This window comes from Pleurodeles waltl, chromosome 4_2, assembly GCF_031143425.1.
Source record: "Pleurodeles waltl isolate 20211129_DDA chromosome 4_2, aPleWal1.hap1.20221129, whole genome shotgun sequence".
NCBI lineage: Eukaryota > Metazoa > Chordata > Amphibia > Caudata > Salamandridae > Pleurodeles > Pleurodeles waltl.
The window spans coordinates 1,048,488,694-1,048,507,209 of NC_090443.1; the positions used below are offsets into that span (position 1 = coordinate 1,048,488,694).

Sequence of the window (18,516 nt, forward strand, 5' to 3'; positions counted from 1 at the left end):
CTCCCTGTTAAATGGGTCTCCTGCTAAATTAAGATATGCGCTGAATAATCCCTCAAGTATTGCAAAATTCTATTTCTCCTTCCTCTTATTCTCAGCCCGTTACATTCCATGTCATAACTTGCAGCAAGCTACTATCCCTACCCTGAATCATATAATATTTACCCATTTCTTCTCCTTTTTCCCAATTGCAATGCTACCTGGTATGCCTGGGGGTGAAAGGATTTTTTCATTTTCTTTCTTTTTATCTCCCTAACGCTCCCCACCCTGCGCTCCCCCAGTACCCTACCCTGTGACTCCAACCCCCTCCCCCACCCCTCCGCCCAGGGGAACCCATCCCTGACTCGAACTGGGCTGGATGGTAAACCCCAGATTAGGAGCGCTTCAAAAAAGGCCTGACCAGAGGGTCATGAGAGAGGAGGACCCAACCTTCATATCTAGGATGATCCATTTCTAATCAAGCCTAACAAGTCGTCCGTCGTATCTCTTACATTGTACATCTTGTTGTATGCATCACACGCAAGGAGGCTGGGAATTTAAGTTGCGCTGAAGCACCTAACTTCTTGAAATCCTCAAGGGAGTTTCCTAGTTCCCACTGTCTATTAAGGGTACTTCTGGCAAGATCCGACCTTACGTCAAAGGAGAAATCCTTCCCCCTTAAAGTTTTTTGCTTTATGTCAGGGAGACCAGATCCTCGGGCCTGTGCATGTTCCCAACATATCCACCACTAGACAGCTCCAAAGCTCCAATAGATATATCATAGAGCCTGGGAGAGTCCAAGTGGGGGAAAAGGGGATTAGGTAGGGAACAGCTGGGAAGGAGACCTGTAGGAAGCAAGAGGTTAAGAACACAATAACAAGATTATTCACATTGACTTTCATAAACTTCGTTTTAGAACTATCTATATTCTTAATAATCCTATACTCTGAATATGGAATAATACTCTGTTGAATCTAGGGTTCAATGACACTCTGAACATGAAATAACACTCTGTTGAATCTAGGGTTCGATGATACTCTGAACATGAAATAACACTCTGTTGAATCTAGGGTTCAATGATACTCTGAACATGAAATAACACTCTGTTGAATATAGGGTTCAATTATACTCTGAACATGAAATAACACCCTGTTGAATCTAGGGTTCAATGATACTCTGAACATGAAATAACACTCTGTTGAATCTAGGGTTCAATGACACTCTGAACATTGAATAACACTCTGTTGAATCTAGGGTGCAATGATACTCTGAACATGAAATAACACTCTGTTGAATCTGGGGTTCAATAACACTCTGAACATTGAATAACACTCTGTTGAATCTAGGGTGCAATGATACTCTGAACATGAAATAACACTCTGTTGAATCTAGGGTTCAGTGATGCTCGGACAATGAAATAACACTCTGTTGAATCTAGGGTTCAATGACACTCTGAACATTGAATAACACTCTGTTGAATCTAGGGTTCAATGATGCTCTGAACATGAAATAACACTCTGTTGAATCTAGGGTTCAATGATACTCTGAACATGAAATAACACTCTGTTGAATCTAGGGTTCAATGATGCTCTGAACATGAAATAACACTCTGTTGAATCTAGGTTTCAATGATACTTGGAACATGAAATAACACTCTGTTGAATCTAGGGTTCAATGATACTCTGAACATGAAATAACACTCTGTTGAATCTAGGGTTCAATGATGCTCTGAACATGAAATAACACTCTGTTGAATCTAGGTTTCAATGATACTTGGAACATGAAATAACACTCTGTTGAATCTAGGATTCTATGATACTCTAAACTTGAAATAACACTCTGTTGTATCTAGGGTTCAATGACACTCTGAACATGAAATAACACTCTGTTGAATCTAGGGTTCAATGATACTCTGAACATGAAATAACACTCTGTTGAATCTAGGGTTCAATGATACTCTGAACTTGAAATAACACTCTGTTGAATCTAGGGTTCAATGACGCTATGAACATGAAATAACACTCTGTTGAATCTAGGGTTCAATGATACTCTGAACAAGAAATAACACTGTTGAATCTAGGGTTCAATGACGCTATGAACATGAAATAACACTCTGTTGAATCTAGGGTTCAATGACGCTCTGAACATGAAATAACACTCTGTTGAATCTAGGGTTCAATGACGCTCTGAACATGAAATAACACTCTGTTGAATCTAGGGTTCAATGATACTCTGAACATGAAATAACACTCTGTTGAATCTAGGGTTCAATGATACTCTGAACATGAAATAACACTCTGTTGAATCTAGGGTTCAATGACACTCTGAACATGAAATAACACTCTGTTGAATCTGGGGTTCAATGACGCTCTGAACATGAAATAACACTCTGTTGAATCTGGGGTTCAATGACACTCGGAACATGAAATAACACTCTGTTGAATCTAGGGTTCAATGACGCTCTGAACATGAAATAACACTCTGTTGAATCTAGGGTTCAATGACACTCAGAACATGAAATAACACTCTGTTGAATCTAGGGTTCAATGACACTCTGAACATGAAATAACACTCTGTTGAATCTAGGGTTCAATGATACTCGGAACATGAAATAACACTCTGTTGAATCTAGGGTTCAATGATGCTCTGAACATAAAATAACACTCTGTTGTATCTAGGGTTCAATGATACTCTGAACATGAAATAACACTCTGTTGAATCTAGGGTTCAATGATACTCAGAACATGAAATAACACTCTGTTGTATCTAGGGTTCAATGATACTCTGAACATGAAATAACACTCTGTTGAATCTAGGGTTCAATGATACTCGGAACATGAAATAACACTCTGTTGAATCTAGGGTTCAATGATGCTCTGAACATAAAATAACACTCTGTTGAATCTAGGGTTCAATGATACTCTGAACATGAAATAACACTCTGTTGTATCTAGGGTTCAATGATACTCTGAACATGAAATAACACTCTGTTGAATCTAGGGTTCAAATATACTCTGTACATGGGATAACATTTATACTGAAGAAACATGAATGGCCTAATGCTTCATTATAACTAGGCCTCAAGAAGTCTAGGTACCTGGAAAAAATCGAGAATGGGTTAATACAATGTTTCATATGAGCTTTTCAGGAAATATCATATTCTGTCTAGAATACAAGAACCTTCTTCAAAATAGTTTCAAGATAAACATTGCAATTTTTACAGGAGGGCAAAGGCTATCTGAATATTCCATGAAAAAACAACAGGAAATGTACTAGGAGCTTAATTAACACAAAGAATGCTGCACTTTAAATTAAGCGTTTCGAGGAAACCAAAGCTCAGGATAAATGTGTGCACCTCAATAAAAACTGCAACCCAAGTATTCAAAACTATGAAAAGATCGCGCGCACAGCCGATCTGAAAATCAATAGTTTTTATGTCAGGAAATGAATTGCGCACCTTTCCGATTCGAAATACTCAATGCAAAAATCATGAAATGATCGCGCACACTGTTGCCGATCTGAATGTCAAAATTTAATGCCAGGAAATGAATTGCGCACCTTGCCGATTCGAAATACACCATGCAAATATCATGAAATGATTGCATACACTGTTGCCGATCCGAATGTCAAAGTTAAATGCCAGGAAATGAATTGCGCACCTTGCCGATTCGAAATACACCATGCAAATATCATGAAATGATCGCGCACGCTGTTGTCGATACGAATGTCAAGGTTAAATGCCAGGAAATAAATCGCGCATCTTGCCGATTCGAAATACACTGTGCAAATATCATGAAATGATCGCGCACACTGTTGCCGATCCGAATGTCAAAGTTAAATGCCAGGAAATGAATCACGCATCTTGCCGATTCAAAATACACCATGCAAATATCATGAAATGATCACGCACACTGTTGCCGAAGTTAAATGCCAGGAAATGAATTGTGCATCTTGCCGATTCGAAATATACCATGCAAATATCATGACATGTCCGCGCACACTGTTGCCGATCTGAATATCAAAGTTAAATGCCAGGAAATGAATCGCGCGTCTTGCCGATTCAAAATGCACAATGCAAATATCATGAAATGATCGCGCACACTGTTGCCGATCAAACAAGAATATGTAAATGTCATGACAACACAATCACGCACACAAGGAGTTTCACAACTAGGCCCCAAAACCCGAATGTCTCTGAGAACGGGGGATCGGGGGCCCAGCCCGTCCTCCGCCTTACCGCCCTGCTCAAGGATCACCAATATAATGAGGGCAGGCCTGGAATATCAGAGTAGGCCTCCGGAACAGGAGCTCAGGAAGTTGCTGCAGCTCTGCACCGGGACCTCTGAATAGTGAGCACGTGGAGCTGGGCTGGCTCCCTTATATAGAGTCAAGCCCAGCCCACAAACCACACCCAGTCATGCTGCAGGGAAAGCTTCTAGAAGGTCCTAGAAAGGGACCACACCCTGACACACTCAGTAAGCCTCCAGCAATACCTTGCAAATGAACAGTTATTGCAAACATCATTAATAGTGCTTTTCAAGGTTAAACTCTGCAATGCAAAAGGTTAACATACTGCATATAAACACAATGCATGAATTATGCTCTTGCATAAAGACTGGGTTTTGCATTTTTGTCGCCTGTATAGCGCGCACTGTCCTGATGTTGACACTTTAATGCTTTTGACAAGATCTTCTCCTTTAGTGCATATGTCTGTAAATTAATCACAACCTTACGAGGTTTTTTCCTACCAGGATCTCTCCTAAACGGGTCCCTATGTACCCTCTGAATATCGGCAGCAATATCCTTTTCCGTCTCTTCCAACTGCAGGGTATTCTTGATAAGTGAGGCAATATACAACTTAATATCGTCACCTTCCACCCCTTCTGGTATATTTAAAATTCTCAAATTATTCCTCCTTGCTGCATTCTCCAGCCGTTCCAGTTTGTCCTGTAGTTCTTGTTCACTAACTCTTGATTGCCGCAAGTCCTGCTTAATCAGTACTACGTCTTCTTTCAGAGACTCCACTGTCTCTTCCAATAGCTGCGTTCTTTTAGCCAATAGATCGAATTTAGTTTCCAATATTTTGCAGGCCTCTCTTATACTAACTTGATTTGCCTCAGACACCGAGAAACCCTTTTTAATCTCCTCCGTTAACTTTACTATCATCGCTTCAATGGGAGAGGACCTAGCAATTTCTTCACCATCCTCCATCATTAACGATTGTGATTTACCTGGTGCACTATTATTTTTTTTCACAGTTACAAAGGGGGTCTCGCCAGACTGATCATCTTGCGACTCCAAATTTACCCCCGGAGCAGGGCACTGATCTTTAATTGTCTAGCCCTTGTGCACCGCTACCGTCCCTACTCCTCTCGCCTCAGCCCCCACCTTCTCCATCACTATATTAGCAGGAAGCTCTGCTCCCTCTTCTCTCCCTTCCTCCATGAGCCTGCTGGAATCATCTGACTCCACTAAGGCGACGATTTTAAAATAAGACCACAATGAGGGGGTAATTCTTGGTCTTACAATCGCAGGGGGATCTGCTTTCCCTTCCTTATCCAGCTTAACTCCCAAGTCCTTTTTCTGCTGCAAACTCACTGTCAGGAACTCCTTTGAGTGCTCTCCAGCTACTCCCCCACAGCCCCCACTCTTACCTTTAATGTTCAACTCCCCAGTGGCACAACCTTCTTTATTACTGCAGAGGCTTCTCTCGCCACGCTTCCTCCTGCCTCTAGCCAAGCCTACTGTCTCCTCCGTGGTTCGGCCGGTAAAACCTCCTCCTCTCACTTCAGCCGCATATGCTCCATCTTCTGTCCTCTGTTTCAGAGCCAGCAAGGTGCTTGTGCTGACTCTGCCGCTGCTGCTGCTTCGCCCTCGGAGAGGGAAGCGCGCCACAGCCAAACGGCTCATCCTCAGCTCCAGAGCTGCGCGAATACAAAGCACCGCAACTCCGGAGCCGACTGTGCCCTTCTCCGCTCCCCTGGTAAGCCGGCACATCAAGTGTTTCACCCTCCTTCCCTCTCCCTCCAGTCAGGCTCCTCTATCCGCGCGCTCCGCAGCCCGCCTCTCTGCCGGCCGCCATGTTCCCCGTCGTTCCTCTTGCTATATATGAGCTTTTGTTCCTGCAAGGCTAATGCGTGTGGGTACTAAGAAGACCCCTACCCCAACTGATAGGACGGAGTTTATTCTGTTGGAACAATGCGTCCCAATTTAGTTATAGCTAAAAATGACAAAGCCAAGCAAGCACCAGAGTCTTCTAAGAAACGCTAAGATAAACAAAAAAATAAAGATAAAGTAAAATCAGAAAGAATCTCTGCAACCAGAAACCTCTGACAAACGTTATAATTTACGTAATCGTGATAATTTAAAACTACCTGACAGGTATCAGTACACTGACACATACCCTTCTCATTCCTTTCAGGACTCATCCGACAAACGGTCTGAGAGAGCAGGACAGTCAGAATGCAGCCTAGAAGAGTATGTGAAACCAAAAAAGGACTCACCATGCTCGTCTGACATCATCATAAAAAGGGAAGAGAAACTTCCACAACAAAAACTCACATTCAAAAAGAAGGTTGTGGAAATTTTGACAAAATACGCTGTACATATTGAGTACTTTACTTCAGAACAGGATGTGGGCAGGTACTCTGCTAGACAGTGTGGCAGAGGTCACAATAGTTCACCATATTCAGCGGGTGATCCCTCCGAACAGACCGTACAAATTAAATAGTGACACTGGTAAATACAAATTGATGGTGACATTCTCTTGGCTGAAAAAGATTGGCCACCGGAGTTTGTTAGAAAAAAAAGAGAAGATGTAATAATACCATCTTTTTCTGTCCTTGTTCCTGGAGAAATTAAACAAGCATTTGCTGCAGAATGGGCTTTTGCACAAGCCCCGGCACTATTCTGCAACTGTGTAGGCTGGGAAAAAGATTCACCTTATCATGGTATACCCATAAATTCCAGCACGCAAGTCCAACCACAATACCCAATTAAACACAAAGTTAAAGCTCCAGTGAGAGAAATTCTCTCACAACTAGAGTACCAGGGAGTACTTGAACCCTGTGTATCTCCTATGATTAACCCTTTATTTTCAGTAGCTAAACAAGATCACTCCTATAGAATAGTTTTAGATTATAGATATCTAAACAGTCATACGCGCACATTTGCAATACAGAATTCACACAGTATGGCTTTAATGAATAATGTTGTCCGTAAAACATATAAAACAACCTTGAATATCTCCAATGGTTTTTTCTGCCAAAACATAGTGCCTGACAGCAGGGATTTAACCACTTTTTCTCAGCTTGGTTCTTAGTGACATTTTTGTCCAGTCCCTTAAGGGTATTAGAACAGTTCTGGATTGTTTGCTGCCCAAGTAACATCAATATTGCATGATATTGATCCAGAAGAATTGTCCTATGTTGCTGATATATATCTCACATATGGTGACTTAAACACACATCTTGCCAGAGTAGATTGCATTGTTGCTGAACATGGCTACACATTCCATTAAAAAAAAAAACTGCTTTTCTCAGTGTCCTATTTTTAGGATACAGGTTGCTAAATGAGGGAAAGAGCCTGCCACCACACTTCCTGGAGAAATGTACCCTATCACAATCACCAAACACCATTTATATTTTTGGCACTCATGAGGAAGTTTAATAACTTCAGGTATAAACCATGTAACAGGTGGGTTTTCACTGACAGAAAATGGGGTTCACTCCATTTGCTCAATGTTTAACAAAGTGTATGTAGATTCCTTCTTAGCCATGTTCTTTGTTTATGTCAAGCTGTATGGCTCCAAAACGGCAGGTTTCATTTAGACTACGCCAGGATGCATAACCTGATCGAAGAGTTTGTAAAGCCCATTGTAATTGTAGATGATTTTCAACTGAGCCTCGTCATGTGATAAAAGACACAAATCTCTTTTAAGGAGATTGAATGATGAGGACATGATGTTATTTAATGAATAAACTCTCTTGGAGAGTGCGTGCATGCCATTGTTGATGATCCCATGAACTGCTTGTATATTTTATTTAACTGTACATTGGATTTTTTCAGCAACTTCTCTTTCTGAATAGTTGTTCCATTCATTATGAATAGCATATATATTTGTTGCTATGCATCGTTTAGTTCTAGTGAAGCACGGTCCCAGGAGCAAATCAGAAAAATCTAGATTTCCTTTAATTAGGAACAAATGCTCTTTCAAAGGTGGAAGGCTAGAATGTGCTGACAAATGTTGACGCAGCTTACCCACGCTTTATGTAATAACGACTACAGATGTGCACCTGTTATACTGAGGACCAGGGCTTTTTGCTTATGGATCTGGGTGTTGGAAAGAAAATGATGCATGCATGTATTGGAATCATAAGTTGATAAGGCTAACCCTTCAGGAGGAAATTGTGAGGAATTACAAGTTCCATCCTGGCATTAATTTCAGAGTCTGAAATGCTCATTTGCAGTCTTACCTCTTAAGGTATTTCATTGTTCCAGATCCCAGACAGGTAGTCTGCTTGATTGTTTCATTCAGAAAAATAATGTCTTTGAATATAATACATACTCAGAATAGGGCTTCTGTACTTTGAACTACCTTGAACTTGGTTCCCCATATACGTTTCTCATCTGTATTTTATTTCCAATACTCATATCCCTGAATGGCCAGATTCTGATTAAAGTCCTCTGAGTAAATCAGTTTGTTAGTTGTAATTACCATTTTCAGGAGTCATTGTGGACACTGTGAAGAATAGAAAGCTGAGGAATGGGAGCTGTACTCACTCTGGAAATAGGGGAATTTCTTTAAGAAATTTAGATGATCATTAGCTGGCAGAGCATAGTAATGCTCCTATTATGTGCAATTGTATATTTCTCTGCATAAGCTAGTTCAATGTACATATTAGTGTGCATAATGATGAAAACAATATATTTTGTGTAATGCAGTCTATCCAAATAAGGGATTTAATTGTCACTAGCTGTATACGCCTGTAAGCCAGACATTTTACAGTCTCAGTGTCTCATTCATCTGAAATAGAACCAGATAAAACATATGGCAATTGCAATATCACTTTAAGTCCCATAACCTGATAGGGAACCCTTTTCCAAATTATGCCCACGGCCACAGAATAAGCTGTAATGTTGGCAGTGTTAAGATCTTGTGAGCTCTGTGGGTTGCAGTTCTTGAACCACAGTTTGTGGAATAGTTCTGTCAATGGAGTAATGTCCAATCAGTAGTAGCAGAATGACATTCAGCATTACCAGCCATATGATGTAAAGAAACACTCCTGTAACAGTGCAAACAGAGGGCCATGTTAGTATCAAGTACCTATCATTAATCCAATGATAAGCAAAGAGAAATCAATGGTGTAGAGTGATTGGTGAGTGTGGTGAAAATCATCTATGCAAAACTCACATTCATTCTCATAGAGTGTTTGCCACTGGGCCAGGGGCCGCATGTTCTGACACTACTGGAAGGAATGAACTCACGGGGCGCAGTGTTACTTTTAGTTGTTATTGTTTAATGTTTAGGAGGGACAGTATCCTTGGGGATTAGGGTGAAAGGTGTTCTATTCCACCATTTTCCTGTCGTTCAGAGTAGTAAACGCTTTTTCTGTTCTTTTTCTTCTCAGCTGGTATTGTTGACGCAGTATGTCACACCTCGGTTGAACAGCAAAGGAACAAGGAATCAGGTAAGTGTGAAAAAGAGTGGTGCTCGTGAGGGTAATAGAGGAAAGAAAAGAAGGTTCCACTGTTGTGAACAGGCTTCTTTGTGCTCCCTAGTGCATTGTTACCTAACTTTAGTAAAAGGTTTTTTTTTCAACACATGCTCTCTCAGTTGGTCCTGTTCCCTTCCCTCTTTTTACCCCCCCCAGCCCCTTTTTCTTCCCTTCCTCACTTAGAAAAAGGTTCCGTACCTTCAACAGCCTCGTCCCTCCTGGAACGTGGCTGGGAGTGTGCGCCTGTCGGTCTCCTGGAGGCCACTCGATTCCCTCCTCTGTTCTGTCTTCCGGATGGCTGGTCTTCTTCTCGACTCCTTTCTTCTCTCCGTCCATCTGTCTGCTCGCGTTTCTCTCGTTTGCACCTCGCTTTGCTGCTCCTCCTCTCTTCTCTCCAACTGCGTCCTCGTCTCTGCCTTTGTGGCCCCGGAAGTCGTAGAGGCTTCCGGGTGGTGAACTCTCTTCGGTTCCCTCGGGGAACTGAGACAACGCCCCGTCCTCTGCCACATCGCCCTTGTCCTTCTCTTCCTCGGCTTCCCTCTGATAGTGTTGCTTCCTGAAAAGGCATCATGCCAGTCTATGTTGACTTATGTGGGGGTTCATAGAAACCAAGCTGCTGCTTGTAACATTTGCAACTGAAGTAATTGTAGTGTCAGTTTCTTCTATGAATCTGTTGATTAGTTTAAAGCTGGAGGCACAGTGAGCTCAAGTATCCCTGGCGGAGTACTCAAGCTGGTGTTGTTACTGCACTCTTCAAGGGGTATTTCATTCAGAATACTGTGAGGCTTAGATACTCTACTCTGAAAGCTTTTTGATGTCCAGGACGGTCTGCTCTACAGGATCGTCCACATAGTGCTTTTTAATGTGGTAAATTTTTCTTTGAACCAGACAAAGAAGGCAGGGTTACAGTTTGCTCACCTTTTACCCCAAGACCTGGAATAGGTGGTCTGCAGGATGGCCCAAAAGCTTACTTATTGTGGATCCTTTCTCAACCCAAGCAGATCACCTACTTGTGGGACCCACCTGTCAACAGCTGGTGGCACCTTCTCTTCACCGGTGGCCATTTCAGAATGCTTCAAATTACTTATGTTGTCTCTGACCTATTGGATATTCTGTAAGAGATTCAAATGCTGGTCTAGGTCAAATTCTTTTTCTTCTGCCACCTTTCAAGGATTATCTAGGTCAGGTACCTACATAGGCACTCTAAAGAATACTTTGTATGGTATGTGCCCTCCCAATTCTCTTCTAGACATGTTACATAATGCCCTCTGAACTCCACACAGGTGATGGTACCAACTAAGACCTGAAATGAGCACCCTAGCAGTCAGGGCTTGTTTAAGGGCAAGGCTTGCTCCATTAACCCGTTACTTTCCACTCAAAACGGATTGCTGAATTACAGACATACTCTTAAAGCAGGCATAGCATCCCTGTAAGCCTTTCAGACAAACGGAAGACCATTGTCTAAATGAAATATATGAACTGCTCCCATGGCTATGAGACAATGCAAGTCCTTTACGACTGCTCGAGCACCTGCATTTCTAAGGCCACACCGACAGGAATCAAGGAGATTAATCAGTTGTCACAAAATGTATTTATATCGGTTAACTTAATTTCTAGGCCTGACATGGTCCACATATAAAATCCTAAACATTATATTGGAGACTGTGAGGGGAGTCTGCTCGGGTCTACTAACATTAGAAGCTTTAATTTTTCGACAAACATCACATTGTCAAACATAATCTGTGGCCTGTTTAAGTAAACATTACCACTAGTGGTGTTTCTGTAGCATTGCTCCAGTTGCATTTATCCTGGCATGAGTAGATGCCAACCCCATAAGGACTCCTTTAATTATGTCTGATTTAGACAGCTTATTAGGAATTATCCTATCTTCCACTCTGGGTATGAAAACACAGTGGTGTTATCTGAATTGAGGGTGTAGGAGTATTTGAGAGGAAAGCCGTCTAGAGGCAGTTTGCTCAACACTGTTGTCTGTATTGCTGCTAGAATATCTATGTCAACCTTCGTTTGAGATCTGTTAAGACCACCAATTTAATAGTCTGCACTGTAGCCTTTCCAGCTAAGCCAGCTGCACAGTTCCCCTTGGTGTGAATCCTGTCACATTGAATATGTTCAGTCACCAATGTCTTAAATCTACATTGTAACCTTGTACCCAGAAGGATGAATCAGACACTGTTATTGAGGGAACTGGCGGGTCAGCCTGCTGTAGTGCAAGGAGCAAGGCATGAGTATCTGCATGCTGTGCACTCCTGTCAACTAGGATCCTTGTGTGGGTGTGCTGTGAGTGGAATTTTCAAACTATGCTTTAATTAAACCCTACATTGCTGCGCAGGCTACGGAGTACTGTTATCTGGTCTCAACCACAGGTTGTGCAGTCATCTTTATAAAATATGCTCTGATATGACTCAATGGGTAAGGCTTGCTGAGTCTGAGGGATATTATGCTCATATTGGAGAAATGTTTGTGTTGGAAGAGGCAGATCATAAAGAAATTTTACACACACTGCACTCAACAAAGAGGCCCACTACACCCATCTTGTGTGTAGAACTCGAGCACAGGAAATGATTGCCTTTGTGGTCACCTCTAGTGCAGAAATGGGAAAAAACAGAATCATTAGTTTTCTCTATGCCAACAGGTGTTCTTTCTCTTTTAAAATGGCTGTTTGTATAGGTACATGGGTTTTCTCTATAAAGCAAAACATGCTTCAGCTGAAGAATACAAGTGTGATTTGTATGCTATGGGAATCATCTTTCTCTCATTGTAGATTACATAAGTGTAACCTGAGTAGTAGCTTGGTACAATTTTTAGTACTAGGTTCATGTTGTTATCCCTAGTCTTTAAATATTTTCTCACTAGCTTGCCTCCTCGAAACTCAGCCATTGTTTTGCAGAAAACATGGGCAAAATTAAGTGTAGAAGGGCTTCAGTCGCTCAGAGTAATGTGGCAAGTAAGTCTGTCCGACGTTAAGAAACCCCAGCAGAGACTGTAACTTCTATGATGGCACCTCAGGATCTGGTTGCAAGCTCTCCCTTATGCTATTCTTATTCCCTATTAGCAATCTTTTGAAGGACTAATGCACTCCATCGAAGCTAAAAATGGTTAAACATTTCCTCGACATAGTCAGTATTTAATGTTTGTCTTGGGGTGTTGTGTGAGAGTAAACTGCTTTCAACTGATTGGTCTTGTGAGCAAGCCAGAAGGACATTTAGTCACGCTTCATGGACATCTTTCAATGATAGCATTATAGTCTGTGGACTGATTGCTTGTATGGCAACCTGCTTCTGAGGCAGCGTCTATAGCCTCAAACTCCCCCCATGAGTAAACGTTTTTAAAGGAATACGCTGCATGTGCAGCTGTTACAAATGTAACTGCCCCCTGCATCGGAAACACCTCTATTCTTGAGATGTTGTATAACTGCCTCTCAGTAATTGACTCCTATAGCAATTGGAAGAGCCACTATTTTAATCGAACTGATTCAATAAAATGAGAGATTCAAAAACATAGAAAATCACAGATGGAGAAAACATTTGAAGAGTCAAGCTTGACTAACCTACAGCAGAAGGTTACCATGATTGCCACAGACATCTCTATATACTTGTTATGATGGTTCCCTTGCATGTGCAAACTCAAAGCCTAGTCAAAGGTCCAAATAATAGAGTGTCTGATGTTGGGCACCATGTTATGTAAATTAGGGCTCTGGCCTAGGTCTACAAGGTTTAGCATTCCAAAGCAAGGATGCCTGGACTGAGGTCAGTGCACTAGCGCTTGAGCAGTGAAGTCCAGGTTATTTTAGCCCCACACAACTCCTGCTGGTGTGATATCTGTGCTTTCTGGGTGATTAACAGTCCTGTAAAAGGGTCCAGGGATTCCGTGGCAATTCAAAGCCACCTTTGTTCTTTAGAATTGTTATACAGTTCCTACTAACATAACAGGACTGCGTATTAGGATGACAAAACTTCGGAACGTAAGGGACTGAGTTCTTCCACACCATCAGGGACTGTTGGCCAAGTTCCTGGCTAGCTCACAGTGCCTCACACTGACCCCTAACCTTACTGGGGTGAAAGGTGACCATAGCAACCTAAACATAACATTCTGAATCCAAAGGAAGTTGAGGAAACAGTTCACAACACAGCTGGACTCGTGGTAGATCCATCATCATTTGGATTCAAGGTGGGACATCCATTGTAGAGCAGCAAAAGCAGAATTAAAATACCATCAACTAGGAATATTACGAATGGTATGCCTCCAAATACACTCGAAAACAAGGAGTGTAAAAAATGATGGAATCACTCTGAAAACAGTCTGGAAAGTGCTGACAAACCCAGACCTAATCACTTTAAACAACTGTATAACACCTGCAGTGTTAGATGCATTAAAAATGGGACTCAACAAGTTTACCAAAATGTCTAGGAAAGTTGGTGTTTAACAGCGAATGTATTTCAAAGGATGACCTTGCAACTTGCAATTCTAAAGTTTCACGGGCAGATGTAAGCATGATGGCCCTCATTACGACTTTGGCGGTCTTTGAAAAAGACCACGAAGCCGCGGGAGCCAACATACCGCCAGTGCTGGCGGTATGCTTGGCCCCCTATTATGACTTTTCCGCTGGCCCAGCAGACGGAAACAGCGTTTCCGTCCACTGGCCCAGCGGAAAAGTCACATCAACATTGAAGCCGGCAGCAATGTTGATGTGCAGCGGGTGCAGCAGCACCCGTCGCGCATTTCACTGCCCATAATTCGGGCAGTGAAATGCACAATGGGGCTGTGCCTAGGAGCCCCTGCACTGCCCATGCCAAGCGTATGGGCAGTGCAGGGGCCCCCAGGGACACCCGAGTCCCCCTTACCGCCAGCCTTTCCATGGCAGTGTTTACTGCCATGGCAGTGTTTACTGCCATGGACTGGCTACGGGTTGGGGACTCATAATCCCCAGGGCAGCGCTGCTTGTGGAGGGACCAGCGGTATGACCGTGGCGAATGAGCCACGGTCATAATATGCAGGCGGAACACCGCCAGCCTGTTGGCGGTGTTACTGCCAGTGTTCCGCCCACCGCCGGGGTCGTAATGAGGGCCTATGTGCTTTCAACCTGCTCAGCTTGTTGAAGTTAACATTTAAGGTAGGAATGGAAGGCCACAAATTAGCTATCCTAATCTCATGAGAGGGAGAAAAAAGTATGTTTTCACAGCAGGTCACTTTGTGAATTAGAAAACACATAGGGGACACCTGCTGTCATCCTACAACAGTCTTGATCATTCATCATGAAGTAACTTCCATTTGAAAGTAACTAAAACACTGGACGTATCGAGGAAACTGGTACTCCCTTCAAGTAACATGCCAAATTGGCCACGGACACGCTACAGACTCCATGCAATGTCACCTGTTTATAAGTCATGGAGTGGCTTAGAGAAGTTTTGCATTCGTTTCCACTATGAAAAACTTCCTTTTCTCCACTCACACATTTGTAATTGGACGGTAATTCCCACACCTCATAAATAAAACTCTCCTGTAAAACCTCATATCTGCCTACTGGAAAATGTTTAAAGCATGATGTAAACTGAAACACAGAGATTGGCAGTGAGATAAATGTGTATTGGCAATACTGCTGATGGTGTTTCGGCTACTGTGAAAGGTAACTTTTCTATGTTAGGCATTGTGGATGTAGCATCTTTCTTTGCCATTGTCTGTTGTTTACATGTTAAATTAAAAGGCAAGAACAATTCTGTTGCGTTCACGTGCTCCCAGGGCACACAGTTCTATTTCAGAACTTGTAACGTCCAACTCAACTGCAAAAGTGGATCTAAGTTGACTTTGCCCATGCTGTAAAAAAGATGGCATTTTGCATGATGTCAATTGCAGAGGACACCAAAACCACCCATTGGGACCTGATACTGAGGAATTCAATGTACCATTCTGTACCATACCAATGAGCTGTTCTTGGGTGTAATTTACTAAATTCTGCCAATTATCAAATTGTGCAATTGAAGGGATACTGGGCACATTCATGTCTTTAATTTTTGCTATGCCTAGTCAAGTGGTCTACTGCACTGTTTCATTCAAAGCAATCTTCTGTAGTGGAATTCGACACACTTTAAATAAGACATCCATGCCCTGCACTTGCCAACCTTTTGTTCCCCAAACTGATTTTAAATCAATTATTTATTTTCAATATTCGTAGCCTTTAATGGCTATGTGGGAAATGAATGAATTTGAGTACGTTAGTTAGTATTGGTCAGCATGTTTTTCCTTGCTTTTAAGGGTGTTAATTTAATATAATAAGATACATGATGTGAAGTATCATGCCCAGAAAATTATGTGAATTTGTGTAAATGTTTTTTTGAACTCCCTACTGGTGGAGTGGGACAGTGTTCCGATAGTGTATAATTGAAAATTGTATGTGCAGTAATAGCTTTATGTAGGTAATGGTGTGCACAGTGATGGTAACAAAACATTTCACCATAATTGGCCTAGTTCATATACATATTCTCACTTTCAAATACAGTATAATATTCAAGCTCAGAAAGCATTGAAGTAACTGTCTTTTGTCCCAATCATCAGATGCAACACCTGGTGTTATAAAATCGTCAATAGCGACCTTAAAAACATATGGAATTTGAATAGTTTCTGTAGTATTAAAAAAGTCATACAGAACCTTATCTCAGACAATTAATTCCATCTGGAACTGGAACAGCAGAAATGTTCACAAGGGACAGGTCTCTTCACACTTTGTGGGAAGATGAAAGAGGCTTCAGCACCTCAGCTACCAGTTCTACAGCAGAGCATTCAGGAAGATAATGCCCATTTATAAGCAAGCAGAATAAAGTCACAAATCCAATCCACAAGAAGAGAGAAAGCAATGCAAGTACAATCCACAAACAGGACCCTGGACGAGTCAAGTATGTGTGTTTCAACCAGTGAAAAAAATCACATACGCCATAAGTGAAGTGTGAGAAGAATCTCAAGAGAAGTCATCAATGTTGACAAAGTACCCAGAAGCAGTCTGTGTGAAAACAGTAGTCTCAGCAGGTGAAAGAGAACTGGTAGTCACCTCCAAAGGTGGTTCATCATAAACAACTCTACTGTTTGAGAAGAAGTAGAAAATTGTAGACTTGTGTCTGGTTTACTTTTACTTGCTGCGGTAACAGGATTCAAGAGACGTTAATTCTCCGCCTTCCCCAACTTGGGGGAAACGTTGGTGTTGTTAAACACTTGAAGTGGTATTATCTGTATGGTAGTGATAGGGGTTAGGGAGCTACCCAGGAGTCCTTGTGCCTATTGTGTAAAATTGGCCACATGATGCATTATTACTTGATAAATGGAGACAAAACAGTTGTCTTTGCAAGCAGTGGCAAAATCACTTTTACTTGAAGTTGGGTTTTTGTTGTAGAAGTTTCTCTTCCTTTTTTATGATGATGTCAGATGACCATTTTGAGTCCATTTTTGGTTTCACATACTCTTCTTGTCTGCCCTCTGAAAGCCCTCCTCTGTCTGACTGTTTGTCAGATGACTCCTGGAAGTAACAAGAAGGACCTGTATCAGTATACTGATACCTGTCAGAATGTTTTCATGTATCATAGTTTTGTAAATTATAGAATTTCTCAGAGGTCTCTAGTTGCAGAGATTCTCCCAGTTATTTTACTTTATCTTCATACTTTTGTTTATCCCAACATGTTTTAGAAGACTCTGGTGCTTGTCTGATATTGTCCTTATCAAAACTACCCTTAAGCAGTGGCTTATTTGGTCTGGCTCCCAAATTATCTCGACCTATAGATGTATAGGTGTCCGCAATAACTTTTGGTAATTCAAGCTCTTTGTCCGCTACTGTGACCTGCAACAGTCTCTAGTGTATTGCTAGTGCTGCCAGAACAGGGGCAGCCCCATATGCATTTTGAATCTGTTTTAGCACATCAGGCAAAACAGCAGGTGATGGAGTACCATGATGTATGGTATATATTGCCGAAAAGACTGTACCCCATGTGGCACAGTCATTAACGGGGGAAACCATCCCAAGTGGCAAGCACATGGTGACAATTCTATGTTTATCTTGGGGGTCCTGTATGGGGAAACACTACTTTAAGCTGATTTGTTTTTTTGTACAATCCAGAACTGAATTTTCTCCTGTCTGGTGGGTATGTTACCCATAATTGCATTAATAGTTACTGGGCTAATCCAGTTAATTGTGGTTGGACAGCTTGACCAGCCCGTGTTGGGGTAGTTATTAAGGTTCACATAATAAATTGAGTCGCCCACAGGTAATCACTGTATATTAGAATGTGGCATGTAGCCGGCTAGAACTGATGTGGCCCAGTCATTGCTGAGGGCACCCAATCTAACATTTTCTAAAACATGTAGTAGGGCACCTTGGAACCAATTTTGGTGTTCCTGAAATGTTGAGGGTATTTCTAAGTCATGATATGCTCTGTATTGGCATGGTGTGTTAGCCTCAGTGTATGTGTGAAATGTCTTTGTATTGGCATTGACTACAGAAAAAGTGACCCATGAGTAAAATAAATAAGGGGGTCATTACAACCTCAGCGGTCTTTTAACAAGACCGCCGAGGGACCGCCGTGCAGAAGACCGCCAGTAGTGGCGGTTTGCCGCTCTGCGTATTATGACTGTTGGCTGCCCTACGTCGTTTTTCCGACGGAGAGCCGCCAACAGCCATACGGGCGGGCGTCGGGGAAGTGGAGGTTGCTCCACCGCCACGCCAACAGAACACCGCCCAGCGAACAACGTCTTGTGATTCGGCGCAGCGGTGTTCTGTTGGCAGTGTGGTGTCGGCGGAGCTGCCCCCATGGCTCCCGTCCCCTCC

The 18,516-nt window shown here is 42.1% G+C and overlaps 1 protein-coding gene across 1 annotated transcript in view; it reads right to left on the reverse strand.

The window, feature by feature from the left end:
• The window catches only part of TNKS1BP1 (tankyrase 1 binding protein 1), a 583,852-nt gene extending 573,772 nt beyond the window's left edge, over positions 1-10,080 (reverse strand). The window contains exon 1 of the mRNA XM_069233037.1: positions 9,891-10,080. The gene's annotated coding sequence lies outside the window, so the exon portion shown is untranslated. The remainder of the gene's footprint in view (positions 1-9,890) is intronic.
• Positions 10,081-18,516: the final 8,436 nt, after the last annotated feature.